The sequence below is a fragment of the Arachis duranensis genome, chromosome 2 (assembly GCF_000817695.3).
Source record: "Arachis duranensis cultivar V14167 chromosome 2, aradu.V14167.gnm2.J7QH, whole genome shotgun sequence".
Taxonomy (NCBI): Eukaryota; Viridiplantae; Streptophyta; class Magnoliopsida; order Fabales; family Fabaceae; genus Arachis; species Arachis duranensis.
The window spans coordinates 53,397,324-53,414,346 of NC_029773.3; positions in this window are offsets into that span (position 1 = coordinate 53,397,324).

The window sequence follows — 17,023 nt, forward strand, 5'->3', positions numbered from 1 at the left end:
TCATAGTCCTTTAACAACTCCATCCACCTCCTCTGACGCATATTTAGCTTCTTCTGGTCAAAGATGTACTTGAGACTATTATGATAAAAAAAGAGGCTAAATCTCATTCCGTACAAGTGGTGCCTTCAGATCTTCAATGCAAACACAATCGCGGCTAATTCCAAATCATGAGTTGGATAATTCACCTCATGCGGTCTCAGCTGACGCGATGCGTAAGCCACCACATTCTGGTGTTGCATCAACACACAACCCAAACCCTTCAATGAAGCGTCATAGTCCACTTCAAACGGTTCATGCGGTTCCGGCAAGATAAAAATGGTGCTGAAGTTAGCTTTTGCTTCAAAGTTTGAAAACTCTCTTCAAACTCCGACGTCCAAACAAAAGGCGCTTCTTTCCTTGTCAACTTGGTCATTGGTAGTACAATCCGGGAAAAGCCTTCGATAAATCTCTGATAATATCCGGCTAACCCCAAGAAGCTCCTAACTTCCGTCACAGTCGTCGGTCTTTCCCATTCCATCACCGCTTCTACCTTAGAAGGATCCACCGCTATTCCTCCTTTGCTTACCACATGACCTAGGAACTTTACTTCCTCCTTCCAGAACTCGCACATCGACAACTTAGCATACAGCTTCCGTTCTTTCAGGATTTACAGCACAATCCTCAAATGCTCCTCATGTTCCTTTGACATCTTGGAGTAAACTAAGATGTCGTCTATGAAAACCTCCATGAACTTGTCCAGAAAAGGACAAAATACTCTGTTCACATAATCCATGAAGACAGCAGGTGCATTTGTCAACCCAAAAAACATCACCATAAACTTGTAATGTCCATAACGTGTCCTAAATGCGGTCTTAGGGATGTCGTCCTCTTTCACCCTTATCTGATGGTAACCGGATCTCAAATCTATTTTGGAAAACACTTCAGCTCCTTGTAGTTGATCCATCAAGTCATCTATCCTTGGCAGCGGGTACTTATTCTTTACAGTTACTTTGTTCAACTGGCGGTAATCCACACACAGCCGCATTCTTCCATCCTTCTTCTTCACCAATAAAACTGGTGCTCCCCACGGCGACACACTTGGTGAATGAACCTCTTGTTCAGAAGCTCCTCCAACTGAGCCTTCAACTTGGCCAACTCTTTCGGAGCCATCCTGTACGGTGCAATTGACACTGATCCGGCTCCCGGCACCAATTCAATCGTAAGCTCAATCTCTTTTTGAGGAGGGAACTCAGGAATATCTTCCGGAAATACCTCCGAAAAATCCCTTACTACCAAAATCTGTTCTAAGCCTTGGGTATCACCTGAAGCATTAGCAGTTAACAGATGTAACACTAACACTCTTCCTACTACAGTGCACCATAACGGAGTTCAGGTAATATCCTATGGTTATTACTGCCCTAATCTCTCCTTCTGGTATAAATCGAATGGTCCATTCAAAGCAATCCAACAAGACTCAATTTTTCGACAACCAATCAAACCCCAAAATCATCTCCAACCCAACCATAGGTAAACAGATCAAATCATGTACAAAATCTCCACCCTCAATCTTGAAACCTACTTGTCTACAACCTGACCTAGTCATAACTATCTAATGCGAAGTATGTACATGCAGATCAAAAGGTAACTCTGATACTTTCAAGCCTAATTCTTCAACTTTAGCAAACGAGATAAATGAATGCGATGCTCCAGTATCATATAATGCAATTAAAGAATTATCACTGAATAAACAAATACCTCTCATCAACGGATCCGCCTTGGAAGCATCCTTGGCATTCACAGCAAAAACTCGCCCCTAGTGCTGACTCTGACCCATATTCGGGTTCTTCCCACGAGTGCAGTCCCTCGCAATATGGCCAGGCAAGCCACAGCTGAAGCAACCACCTAAACCAATCTTGCATGAGTCATAAGGGTGAAAATGTCCACAACGCACACAAGTCAAATCCGGGAAATTCTTACTCTGATTTTCTCTTCCCTTAGCATACTGAAACTGATTCTGATTGTTCCTCCTGAAACCCCCTTGACCTTGATGCGCATATCCTCCTCTCTTAAAATTTTGACCCCTCAGATGGTGTACTTGCCACGCCATTTGCTACTACCTCCTCCATGAGTGTCCTTGGACGCAGCCACTGTCTTATCATATTATTCCACCACCCTTGCTTTGTTCACCAAGTCAAAGAAGACACGGATCTCCATAGGAGCCACAGCTGTCATAATGCTATCCTTCAAACCCCTTTGGTACTTAATACACCTCCAGCTCTCATAAGTCTCTGGGTCACCCTGACATACCCGAGAAAACCTACAAAGCTCTTCAAACTTGTTGGTGTATTCTGCCACAGACATGGAACCTTGCTTCAGCTGCATTAGCTCCATCTCCTTTGCTTCCCTTGCAGACTCAGGAAAGTACTTCTTGTAAAAGGCCATTCGAAACACATCCCACGGAACCTCAACGTTCTGTAAGATTCTTGTTTACACCGAATAATCGATATCAAGGTGATCAGTCTCAATATCAAAAGCCTAATGCTTCAATTTTTCCCAAATAAGCACTCACAAACAAACATACTATGCATATATCAAACAAATAACCTAATAGCATCAAAGAAAAGACACACAGAGTATGCAATGAAGCACAATCGGTCCATCCCTCAGGCTCACGAGGACGAACAGCTCTGATACCACTAAATGTAACACCCCAATTAGCCTAAGCCTTTCCTCGCATGCAAGGGTTAATCAAAGGTTACGACAGTTCTAAGCTGTTACATATATTATATAGAAAGAATTAATAATATCTAGAAGCCCGATGGAGAATATAGCTCAAAAATAGGATTTGAAAAGCGCAAAACGTACTAGCGAAGGTTCTAGCTTAAAACACAAGAAGCAGGTAACGAATAACAAAACATCATAGTATATAGTGTAATATCATAAGACACTAGCCACGACTCACAAAGTTTAAGCCGGCTAGCCATATACAGACCATGTATGAAACCAGATAGTAAAAACAACTTATACAAGTTTTGTTCTCTCAATACAAGCCTCTAGGCCAAAGTAAAATACAAAAGCAAGAGACATATATATAATAAATCAAAAGACTTCAAAAGATAGTCCAGATCCTCTGCTCCTGTCACCAATCAGACAACTCGCTGAGGTGGGTTGCAATCTGCATCTTAAAAATACAACAGAATATTGGTATGAGAACCGGAGGTTTTCAGTATGGTAACAGTGCCTAGTGATGTAGGATATAAGACCCCGGGATGTCAAAGGCAATCCTAGACTCCATATCCATCACAAGAATTCAAGCTTAAAGCATACTAAACCAAAACAGCATAATATGTAATTCCTCAATACAACTTAAGCCGTAAAACCATAACAGGGTAATCTATCTTAGGGAATTTCTACTCTAATCAACTTCTGCTATCTCACAGCCTTCACCAACCGATCCGCCATGCGATCTCATCGCCACTGCCTTTCGAACCTCCTCATCTCTAGTAAAGTACAAGTATATACAATACAAGTAAAGCACAGGTAGAGGCATATACAACAATTAATACAAGTAGCAATTAGACATGTCTAACAGATAGGGAAAGCAATATCAAGTCGGCAAAGTATACAAGTAGGTAGAAAATGCATATGATGAATGTCTGCACTACTGGCTGTGATATCACATTGTCAGTTCAACTGCCAACCTGACATATCTCCAAGGAGATGTTGCCCTTCGGAATCATGGTGTGGGAACTCCCGAGATACAGTGCTCGAATCACTATCTAGGGTTTTGCGCCTATACGCTCTGATGATTCGAAGGGATATGAGTGGGATCTCTTACCTCCGTCCTCACATCTAAGCGCAAGCGGGATTAACCACTGTCCTTACGCCGCCACCGCTACCTCAACATAGCGTCTCATATCCTCAGTATAAAACAGTAGTATAGTGGTTTTTAAAAATATTTTTAGGACAAAAAGAACCCATCACTTCATTCAAAGTCCTCGACTCTTTTCAACCACTATTCCTTTACATTTCAGTTCTTTGATCTCACATCTCATTCATCAACCATTCATCACACATCATCAAACCTTCCCCAGTACAACAGAAAACCTAGTACTCCGTTTGCTAACTTTTCCCAATTAATAGTGTTTAAGACCCTTAACCCATTTCCCATGTTTGAGCACCCAAGAATATGCCCAAAAGTCTTTAAAAGGTGTTATGGAAGCTTACAACCTTGTCGGGAAGGTGAAATAGGTGAAACCAGAGCAAAATTTGAGAAAAAGGACATGTGCGTCCGCACAGGGGTGTTCATGCGCACGCCCAGGAAATTTTTAATAGTGTACGTACACATAGGGCTGTGCGTACGCACAGTTGTCAAAACATAAAAGGGTCTGTCCACTCACACAACCTGTGCGAGCGCCCCCAACAGACTGGCCTCCCCAACGTGTGCATGCGCACAGGTCTGTGCGTACGCACAAGTTGCAAATCTCCCGTTGGTGTGCATGCGCACAACCCGTGCCAGCGCTGCAGGCAGATTGCCTTCCTCTGTGTGTGCGGACGCACAGGTCTGTGCGTGTGCACTGGTCACCATTTACGCAGAGTGTGCGTGCACACAAGGCTGTGCGTGCGCACATACCAGAAAACTCAGAATTCTATAACTTTGCAAAATTTCCAATTTTCAACATCAATTTTTGAATGATCATAACTTCCTCTACAAAATTCCAAATTTTACAATCTTTATACTGATTTAAAGGGTTTTCAAGGATCTTTAATTCTAAACAAATTTCAACCAATTTTGAAAATTGAGGCAAAAATTATGATAAAAAAAAGTTCACTAAAATTCTACTTTTACCCAAAATCACAACTTTCACAATCTTTGCAAAACACAATCAAAACCAAACCAAACCATTCCCAAACTCTACCCTTCATCAAAATCAACTCTCTATGTCTTACCACACCAAAATTACCATATTTTGCTTCACTTTTTCTCATCCACAACATCCATATCAATATATCTCATATATCAAACTCTATTAACAAATTCCAACTACATTACCAATCAATCAACACCCACATCTCATTTATCAACATAATTCATTTCTCAATTTCACAATTCATTTATCCTCATCACATCACTATTAATCATCATTTTGTCAAACATTATCATACAATCATATTCAACAATTCAACAACCATTCAAATCCGATCCTATCCTATAGGTCACTAGTCTAAGTGTCCATGAATATTATATACTACATAGAGGAAACCAAAACCATACCTTGGCTGATTCCTAATATAAACCAAATGAGCTTCCAACCAAAATCCAACCACCAATGTAGCTCCAACAAGCCCCAAACTCACAATAATTAAGCTATATACATATAAATCACCACAAAATCAACCTAGGGCTCAACATAAATCAAAGTTCACAAGAGATCAAAGCCTCTTACCTTTTTCAACAGATTTGGATGGCAAAACCCAAATCTAAGCAAAGATTAGAGTGAACCTAAACATCAGGAATCACAAAAATTCACTTAGACATGGACCCTAGATACCCAAAATTTTGGAGAGAAGAACTGGAAGGATTTCGAGCTTACCTCTAGAGTTCCTTGGGGTGGGTTTTGTAGAGCTCTCCGCAAGAAACGCGTAGCCATTGACGGCACACAAATCGAAGCTCTAGAACTCAAGATATGAGCTTAAGAAGATTGAGGTGATTATGGTTCAACCTCTTCTTCTCTCCCTCTTTCAAATCTAAAGTGTGTGTGTTTATGACACTAGGGCTCATTAAATGAACCTTTATACATGTTGGACTTGGGTCCAATATAAGCCTAGTTCAACCTGTTATCGTTTTTAGTCTGTTTTGGCCCTACTTCGGACCAGACCTTTAAAATTAACACCCGATTTTCTATTTCTACGGTTTTTCTAAGGTTTTTGACTGTCTCTACTTTTTCTCATGTAGCACCGGACAGACTTGTACCGGTTCAACCTGTTCGCGGTTTTTCATGATTTTTCGTAGAAAATACATTTTTTGACTCGGAAAGGCCCACTGAATCTAAAAATGGTGTTTAAAACCTCAAATTCTCATTCTACCTTTTCGGAATCAAATTTGGGCAATATAACCACTTAATTAACCAGTTTGATTAATTGCGGTTCATACAGGAGCAAGTAGAATAATCCACTACTGTTGCTACTATCCAGGTGTCACCAAAACTGACCTGAAATAAGCGGCACGAACCACAATCCTTGTTACTACCCAGGTATCTCAATCTTACATTCATTAAATAAATAATCAATTATCATTATTATCAAATCTCAAACATTGACCCAGAGTAATTGAGACGAACCTCAATCCTTGCATACTACCCAGGTATTTTCAAAATATCAAAATCTCTCTTTAAAAATAATTCAAATCCATTTCTCTTTCATTGAACTCTTTTTCTTGATAAATCAAATTCAAACATAATACTCTTCTTGATAAAACTCAGAACATAATCATTTCTTTAATAATTCAAAGTTAGCTAATATAATTTTTAAAGCTTTTAAAAATCCTTTTTTACTCCCAAAATAATCAAAAACACCGCAGCTGGTTGTTCATATGTAACCGAATCAAAATCTCAAGTAAACAACAATAATTCAACAATAATTCAGCATAAACTCATTCAAACTCAAACAATAATTAATCAAACCAACGTTCACTCATCAAATTCATATTTAATTATTATAAAATTACCAAAATTCTACTTCTGTACAAAATCAAAACAACGAAAATTCTGGAGAAGTTTTTTGACCGAGCTGCTGAAGAAGAAAATATCAGAAATCGTCTATGCCTCCTAAAACTTCAATTAGCCGAACTCAAGGGGAAGGAGAGCTACGTCACCATCAACTTCTACCGGACAAAATAATGCTAACGTGTAAAAGAGGAGAATACAAACACTTTTACCAGATTAAATTTTTTATTGAAGTGTGCGGATATAAAAAAATCGAAGTTTGAAGGTCATGGTTCCATGGAGGCCTTTTTTTTTCTCTCACGGGCTTTCTCTCTTGTTTTGCTTATGGTTTCGGTGGTTCATGAGGGAAGATAAGATTTTGATGATGATGATTAATGAATAAAGAAGATTAGGTGTCATTGGTTATATATGTACAAAGAAAACGTGTAAAAATTATATATGTGTATATAAGCATGCAAGCCAAGTTACATCATTCTTTTCCTTGGTCCTTGAGGCTTCGGCCAAAAGGAAAAGAGAAATAAATAATAATAGAATATAGTAATGATAATAATAATAAAATGAAATTAAGTAATTATATAATAATAATAATGATAATAATAATAGTAATAATAAATATAATAACAATAAAAATCAATTAAATTTTTGTTTGTCAAAATATTTTCTGGTAAACAATTCAAATTTAATAGAATAAATCATAATTAAATTAAACTTTAACAATCATAAAATTCTATTTAATTAATTTTTTGTTAAAAATAATTTTCTTAAAAATAAAATCTCAATATAATATAATAACTCATAAATAGTTAATTATTTAATTTTAAAAAATTTGAGTTGTTATAGCTCGCAATCAGTAAAAGTTCAATATGACTGTTTTATGTTCCAATCGAACGGTATTCTATGTTGCCAAATTCTTGCTGTTCTTTTACATTTTCATGTAACAGCAGTGTCCTTACAATACATTTTATCTCAATGGAGTAAGAATCTCAGTCGGAGATACACACACATTAGGAATAGCCTTGACATGGACCGTTCTGACGACAACATTATCATTTTTAGGAAATTGTGTTCTCATTTTTATAATATCGCTCAAGATTTCATGGCTATTCCAGAGGTTACTGCTATATTGCGTGATGCCATGAACAGTGCTTGGTATAAGCTCAAAGAACACAAGGAATCCGAGTGTCAAACTGCATGTACCAAGTGCAATTAACTCACAAACGCGTGATGAGTGTCCTGTTAGCATGGATGAGCTACAGGTCCCACGTCGTGTTCCTATACAAGGTCATCCGACGACCACCAGACTTGGGGTAGATCTAGACAAATCTATCAAAAAGAGTTCTCGCAAACACAAAAACACTCTCAATCACAACAAGGTAAATATAAGATCAATCCTTTTTTTCTCTTGATTTGTTTGTTTTAGTGTGTTGACTGGATGATAATTTAGAATGTTATTTTTCAATATGATTTGTTTGTTCAGGGACCTAATGGTTATGAACAACCATCTCCTACCATTGTGGCATCTTCCTAGAAAGATACACAGTTACCTTGTGCAGAAATGGAAAACAATTTGGCCATGCACTCTGGTTCATTCACGTCACTATTAAATTCATTCTGTAACAGCGAACAATCGTGTATGTGTACCTTCTATTTTTTTTAATAGCATTATTGTCATGTCAATTTATTTATGTTTTTCTTTTTTTTTTAATTTTTGTTTACAGGAAGTATTTTTTAAAGGATTCAAAGTTTAACAGTACAACATATCATAAGCTTTAGATTGTAGCAACTACTTTGTACTTTAGTCATGCTTCAAATTTATTTTACGTTATCATGATTTGGTGGTTTAGTGGGTTAGTTTTATATTTATATATATTTTTATATACTCAATTTTATTTTACCTTGTTACAACTTCATGTACCATTATTAAATAAAATAGAATAATAGATTTGGCCAATATTATACAACTTTTTTTTAATTTTTTTAATTTTTTTACCGTTATTATTTCTTATTAATATTTAGAATAAAAGTGTTCAGCCGATAATTTAAACATGATGATAAATTAGTGTATTATATGAATTTTAAATTAAAGTTAAAAATAGCTCATACACAATAAGGCGTATTTAGGCTTTTATTTTTGTTTTAATCCAATAACATCCTCAAGTTTTTTAAAATAACATCCATAATCCACTATTTATTGTCTGAGCATAGACATTTTTAGCCTGGTGTTAAGTATTGATAATTTTAAACTTCATTTAAGAATTTGTCATTGGATATACAAAATAAATTCAAACTTCAATACTTATTTAAATGGACTAATAAGTTCACTACTCAACCATCTTAGGCTCTTAGTCCTATATATGCTTGATGTTTTTTTTCTTTTTAGGCCGAGAATTTTTTTGTGCACAATAGTACGTGTTATGGATTTAAGTGAAAATAAGCCAAACACATTAAAAAAACAAAAAGAAAACAAAAGCAATTAATATAAACATATAAAATATTATACTTTTGTGCTTAAACATTTCATTTCATATGTAAATTTTTTTGTTGTTAAATTGATTTTTTTTTGTGTAAATATTTTTTTGTCCTACATAAATCTAATAATATCCGTATGTATTTCATGATAACATCTAGAAAATCCTGCAACCATATCAATAGTAAATATACACACATCAACTATAGCTCTAATTAATTGTTTGTAGATATATTTAGCTTGATGTCAAGTATAGCTAACTTATTAAAAAGATGCATTCCCTTTTTGTTTAAATCCTATAACATCCATATAGTTAGGTAACATCCATAAAACTCTTATATCATATTAATGGTAAACAGACATACACACACCAACTCTAATCCCAAGTTATTGTTTACCTTTCTGTTTAGCTTTCTTAGCCCATTATGCCCTTCAAATCAGTGATCTTGTCCTTGGATTCGTCCAAGGGTCTTCAATCTTTTTTTCTTGCCCCTATCCTCCACATGATGACTTTGTACATTAAGTACACCCTCTACCACACTCTTAGAGACATTGTCTTTGCAAACTAGTATGTTGATTACAATTTTCTTCCGAATTTGTTGGAGTTGGGCCTGTAATAATAAACAGATGTATATGCCTTTGGTATAAAATATATTATAGAAGTAAATATAAATGCAACCATTATAAGTAGAATGTATCCAAAAAGAGCTATATATTAAATACGCAAATAAGCATCGGCATATATTTTGGATTACACTAACCGTCGTCCAAATAGGCATGTTTAATACATCCTCTGCCAAGCTTTTTGGATCCCACATTTCCATCTATTTTATGACATATACGCCACAGTCTCATCTATACAACACAAACAATAAAGAGTCGTGTCAATATATTAAACTTTTGCTTCAGTTGCTTTCCTTTTACCTTTTTTAGATTTTCCTTTTTGGATCATTGTTTCATAACAACACTCGTAGCCCTCAGCTGTGAATTCTACACCCTGGTTTACAGTTGCAGCCAACTCTTGGAGAAGAAATCCTACGACAAGCCAGATAGAAAAATTAGGGAGGAAAATTAAAAAACATACAACAAAAGTAACAAGTAGCATCCTTAAAGAAATTCATCATCAATTCTATTCTCACTTACAACATATTTATCTATTTTCTCTTGCCGCTTAAAGTGTAGTCCATTGTGCATGGAGTCTAACACCCATATATTATCACTATGCTGGTGGAGCACATATAGCCACCAGTGATCTTTCTGACATACTGGAATAAACCACTTCATTATTGAAGATAGCATGTTAGTATATAGTTTTTTTTATCACATTCTTGTAATGAAAAGAAGATTTTGTGTATAGATTATAAGTAATTATGTGAATTACTTACATATTTAACTTGTTTCGCCTTCCTCACGTCGAACTAGTGCAACTCACGGCCTAAGAACCCACTAAGAACAGGGACAAATCCAGTGTTTGTGACCACAAATCATTCAATATTATCATCAGCCAATATTAGCGCTTGCAAACCCACTTTTGATTATTTAAACACCTCAGAAAATAATTAAGAGTGATAACTCATAAATCTAGATTTCGTATATCTTAAAAAGTATACCCAGGCAATTGTGGAGATAGCTTAATATTAAGAGGGTTAGGACATATTGCACTAACCATTAATCTCGGCGAAATAGAGTAAAAATCCGTGCAAAACCTTGCAGTACTCGAAACGTTGAATATGGCACAACAGTAATCAACCACCTACATAGAATAAAAGCATTGAATTTTATAGAAATTTAATGCAGAATACATACTCACTAAATTTTGATGATTTTTTGTTCGGTCTTACCGTATCGTTTACTCTTCTACGCCAGCCTAATGATTGCAAGTGCACTTTTCATAGCTGAACATCATTACCATTTCGTATCCATGCGAGCGTGGCATTCTGTGTAGCACTGCGATCTGTTGTCCACTTGTATATCATGTTTATGTCATCACCTGTCGGCCTTGCAGAACCCCCTGATGGCATTGGTGTTTTTACCACATCTTTTAATTCTTATATTTTCTGGTGCTTTGGATTATGGAACCACATTTTGTTCGTGTTACCAAAGATCCGAGCGATGAGTCTGGTATATGCATCTGAGTGAAGCCAAGAGAGAATGATGAGATTGGAAAGTCAACCTGAATTAGGTCCTCTGGTGCAACATACAATATCATTGCAAGTTCTTCGGAATCCCTGCACATTAATTAACACTTAAGTCCTCTTAAGTGAGTGTCTGTTGCAAGTTCTCATGCAAGTCTTTTATACTTTAGTTCAGTAAAAAGCATACATTTCCTAAAGGGTGTTAGCGTGAACTAAAGTAAAGAAAGTAGTTTAACATTCATAAGATTAGATAGATAACATCATTTGTTGATTAAACTTACGACCCAAAAAGTAGGAAAGATTCAGAATTAAAAAGTCATGAACCTACTATAATTATCAATACTTCGTATTATAGTTAAATTCAATTAACTTGCCTTTTCTTTGAAGGCCCTTCATCAACATTATCATCTGTTGCGTTTTCAATAGGTGTGTCGGGCATTGTCTCATCCCCTATGGGTGTTTTCTTACATGTCTTCTTCATATATGCCATATTCTCTCCCAATGAATCCTTTTTGGTACTCTTGACTGCAATTTCTATTTAAATAAATTGGAGGATGAGTAACTATAGGTGATAATAAAAAATGCACCTAACACAAATCTGATCCGATCAAGTAAATCTAGTACGCTCAAATGTAAAAATGATTTTAATTCAAAAGTTTACCCAAAGTTACTTCATACAAAGTAAAGTAAAGAATGGATAGTAACATCCACAATTCTAATAAGTTAACATCCATAAGGCCACACGGATAACATTAGGAGTTAGGCATATATAACATCCAAATTAAGATGACAAATATTAGTTATTCGAACTCCTATTCAAGGTAACTAGTATTAGCATTAGTAAGATCTTTATTTATTTGGAATAAAGCTTATCAAACTATCATACATGTTACACACTAAAACCAAAACCGCTGAGTAACAGAGCTTTTAAGTATGCATATATGGGAGAGTAGAAATGATGTTATACATATTAATCCATCGATACTCACATAGTTTCAAAGTTATTAATTTATGAAGTGAATGCTAACAAATTAAAAGATACATCTAAATGTGTAAGGTCAATTGCCAAGCTCAACATAAGTACCTGTAACAGTTTTTTACTGATAATGTAGATGTTTTAGGAGAAGAAAATTAAAGATAGATCTACAAGTTACAACATTAATATCATACTTCTAACATTAGATAAAAAATTAATAACTCCATAAATGGTAAAATTTTATATACAAATGTACTAATTAATTATTTTAACACGGATGCCCAAACTAAAAAAAATTATACTGGTATATTATTAAAAAGAAGCAAGTTAGAGTAATAAAATTTTATACTATAACAAAAAAATCATTAATTTTCCTTTTTTTAAAGGCCCTTCAGCAAAGTTAGCAGCTGATGCATTTTCAGTGTTACTCACAAGTTTAAAGCAGTTTTCTTTGGTGTGTTTCTTCTTTCTTCTTCCACCAATTGCTTTTTCCATCAGAGTTGCCCATAATGGATAATTATATCCATTTAGTTTGAAACCAATTGACAAATTATCATAATTGGTTTGTGATGATCGCATGCCAAAACTATTGCATGGCATATTTGTAATTTGTAATGTGAATTCGTCAGAATTTTGAATCCTTAGAACTTAACTCTGCTCTGATACCATGTTACCATGGTACAAAAGGTTTAGGAAAAAAATGAAGAATTATTTAGAAAAGTATTATTTTTATTATTCATATTCCTTATCTGTGATTACAAGGTTCTTACCAATATATAGACCAACAGTACGCTAAGGGTACACTCGTTATGAAATAATATCCTAATAAATTATATTGATTTTTTTCTAATCCTCTTTGATATTTTCCTAATTTTGTTCTCTAGTTATGATATTCCAATACTCTCCCTCAAGGTGAGTAGTGGGATCACCAATACTCAGCTTGGTTAGAACTTTAGCAAGGGCTTGTCTTGAAACTACTTTAGTAAGAATATCAGCTAACTGATCTTCTGATCTCAAAAATGGAAGCTCAATAATGCCATTTTCAATTTTTTCTTTGATAAAGTTTCGATCCATCTCAACATGTTTTGTTCTATCATGTTGTATGGGATTCTCTGAAATGCTGATTGCAGCTTTGTTGTCACATTTCAACTGGCTTTGCAATTGTGGTGGAAACCCAACCTCAGTCATCAATTTTCTTATCTACAATACTTCAGTGATGCCATTAACGATCCCTCAAAATTCTACCTTTGCGCTTGAAAGAGCTACAACTTTCTGCTTATTGCTTTTCCAAGTTAACAGGTTGCCTCCAACAAGTGTAAAGTAACTAGCTGTTGATCTTCTCTCATTTGGGTTGCCCGCCCAATCTGCATCGGTGTATGCCTCAACCTTCAAATGGCCATTCCTTTTGAAAATGATTCCACTTTCTGGAGCTCTCTTCAAATATCGAACTATCCTCATGGCAGCTTCCATATGATCTTCTTGTGGCTTATGCATAAATCGACTTACTATTTCCACAGCATAAGCTATGTCAGGCCGAGTATGTGATAAGTAAATTAGTTTTCCAACTAGTTACTGGTACCTTTCTTTATCTGCTTGGGTGGCACCTTCTACTATCTTCAACTTGTGATTAACTTGTATGGGCGCATCTATTGGTTTGTAATCCACCATTCTTGTTTCTGCCAGAAGGTCCAAGATGTACTTTCTTTGGGAGATAAAGATTCCTTTGCTGGATCGTAGAACCTCTATTCCTAAGAAATATTTTAGTCTTCCCAAATCCTTCATTTCAAAGTCTGTAAATAGATTCCTTCTCAATTTTTTAATTTCTTCAGCATCACTTTCTGTTATGATCATATCATCCACATAGATTATTAGGCAAGTGAATAAATCTCCCCGTTTTTTCAAAAAAGGTATGATCAGAGTTACTTTGCTTGTACCCATACCTTTTCATGGTATCTGTAAATATTCCAAACCAGGCACGTGGAGATTGTTTAATTTCAAAAAGAGCCTTCTTTAATCGGCAAACTTCATGTTTTCTAAATCCTGTTGAGAAACCTGGAGGAGCTTTTATGTACACTTCTTCTTTCAACTCTCCATGAAAGAAAGCATTCTTGACGTCAAATTGATGGAGTGGCCAATCTTCATTTGTTGCTATTGAAAATAACACCCTGATAGTATTAATCTTTGCAACTGGTGAAAAAGTTTCAGTGTAGTCGATACCATAGTCTGTGTATAACCTTTAGCCACCAACCTTGCCTTGTACCGTTCAATAGTTCCATCTGCCTTGTGTTTAATGGTGAAAACTCATTTGCACCCAATTGGCTTTTTTCCTGGTGGTAGGATACACTTTTCCTAAGTTCTGTTCTTCTCTAGAGCTTCCATTTATGTATTCATGGCTTTTCGCCATTCAGCTTTCTCATTAGCTTCGCGGACAGTTCTTGGAATGTCTTTTGTTAAGAGTCTGGAGGAAAAAGCCTTTACAATATCTGCTATCCCTTCTCTAGCCACTCTTATCGGGTATCTTGAGTTACGGGAAACATGTTCTGGTGAGTACCGATCAGGAGGCATCCCTTTGTTTCTTCTTGGAGGAAGAATAAAGGTATTGGGCTCTGGTTCTTCATGTTCTAGTGCTATACTATTATTGTTAGTGGCCTCATTAAAAACACTGAATAAATTATCAGATTGACAATTACTTACCTCTTTTCTAACATTCTCAAAAGGACTCTCACTGGTTGTATGTACCGAGTTGTTTTCTACGTTGAGTGAAGTATGCTTGGTTCCTCCATCTACTTGCTTTGTTTGAATAGTTTCTGGGGAACAAAGGTTATTTAGCTAACTTGGTGGTTCATTATTGTTCTCCCCCTGAATGCCATGTTGGCGGCTGAAGTAAAACTCGGATTCTAAAAAATCAAAATCCATAGTCACATGAATACGACGAGTGATTGGATTGTAACACCTATACCCCTTTTGGTGTGTAGCATACCCAACGAAAACACATTTTTCTGCACAAGGATCAAGTTTGGTTCTATTGGCTTTGGGAATATGGACAAAGATAGAACATCCAAATACTCGAGGTGGTAAGGTTAGAATAGGCGGGATTGCAGTTTGAGTAGCCAAGACTTGTAAGGGTGTTTTGTGGTGGAAAATTTGGATAGGTAGGTGATTTAGTAAGTAGGCAGAGCTCGCTATAGCTTCAGGCCAAAAAATTTTTGGAACCTGTGCATCAAAAACATGGCTCGGTTCATTTCAAGCAACTTATGATTTTGCCGCTTAGCCACACCATTTTGTTGGGGTGTATTGGGTAGGAAGTTTGATGAATAAGACCATTTTTCATAAAAAAATTACGCATTGATTGGTTTATAAATTCCCCACCATTATCTGAGCGAAGTACTTGGATTTTCTTATTGAATTGAGTTTAAATCATTTGGTAAAAAGCAAAGAACTTATCAGGTACTTTAGATTTATGTTTTAAAAAATATACCCAAGTCATGTGAGAGAAATCTTCCACAAATAACACAAAATATCGAAAATTATTATAGAAAATAAGAGCTGGACCCCCACACATCTGATTGTATTAGAAAAAAAATGGAATTGACTCTAGTGTTGGTTGGAGAAAAAGAAACTCTGTGATTTTTTGCACGAATACAAGTTTCACATTTGAGGGGTTCAATACTACTTGTAAAAAGACTAGGAAATAGTAACTTGAGGTACCTAAATGAAGGATGTCTGAGACGCCTGTGCCATAACCAAAGTTGCCTAGTAACCTTTCCGTGAGCAAGCATGGAATGACCCTGGTGTGCTACTTCATCAATGTAGTAAAGGCCTTCTCTCTCAGTACCACGCCCAATGATCTCCTTCGTAAGAATGTCCTGTAAAAGACAAAAGGTAGAGTACATGAGTACCACACAATTTAGTTTCTTTGTTACTTGGCTAACAGACAATAATTTTGATGATAGTGCAGGGACACAGAGGCAACTTTTTAATTTCAATTTTTTTGAAAAAGTAATGGAGCCTCCTTCTTTAACATCAACTAATTCTCCACTAGCTATTTCAATATGGGCTTTTGAGGATATAGTCAAGCTGTTAAAATCATGAAGGTAATGAGTCATAGTATCGGTAGCCCCACAATTGAAAATTCATTCATTTATCTTTTTAAATAGATTCTGATTTTTTGTCTCCTGGTGCACGAAATTGCAATCACACTTTTGCAACTCCGCCAACTAACCAGCAAGTGCACTGGGTCGTCCAAGTAATACCTTGCGTGAGCAAGGGTCGATCCCACGGAGATTGTCGGCTTGAAGCAAGCTATGGTTATCTTGTAATCTTAGTCAGGATGTCAGAAATTATCAGGATTGATTGTGAAAAGCAAAAGAACATGAAATGATTACTTGTTTTGCAGTAATGGAGAATAGGTTGAGGTTTTGGAGATGCTCTGTCCTCTGAATCTCTGCTTTCCTACTGTCTTCTTCATTAAACACGCAAGGTTCCTTCCATGGCAAGCTGTATGTAGGGTTTCACCGTTGTCAATGGCTACCTCCCATCCTCTCAGTGAAAACGATTGCATATGCTCTGTCACAGCACGCGGAATTCATCTGTCGGTTCTCAATCAGGCCGGAATAGAATCCAGTGATTCTTTTGCGTCTGTCACTAACGCCCTGCCTGCTAGGAGTTTGAAGCACGTCACAGTCATTCAATCATTGAATCCTACTCAGAATACCACAGACAAGGTTTAGACCTTCCGGAT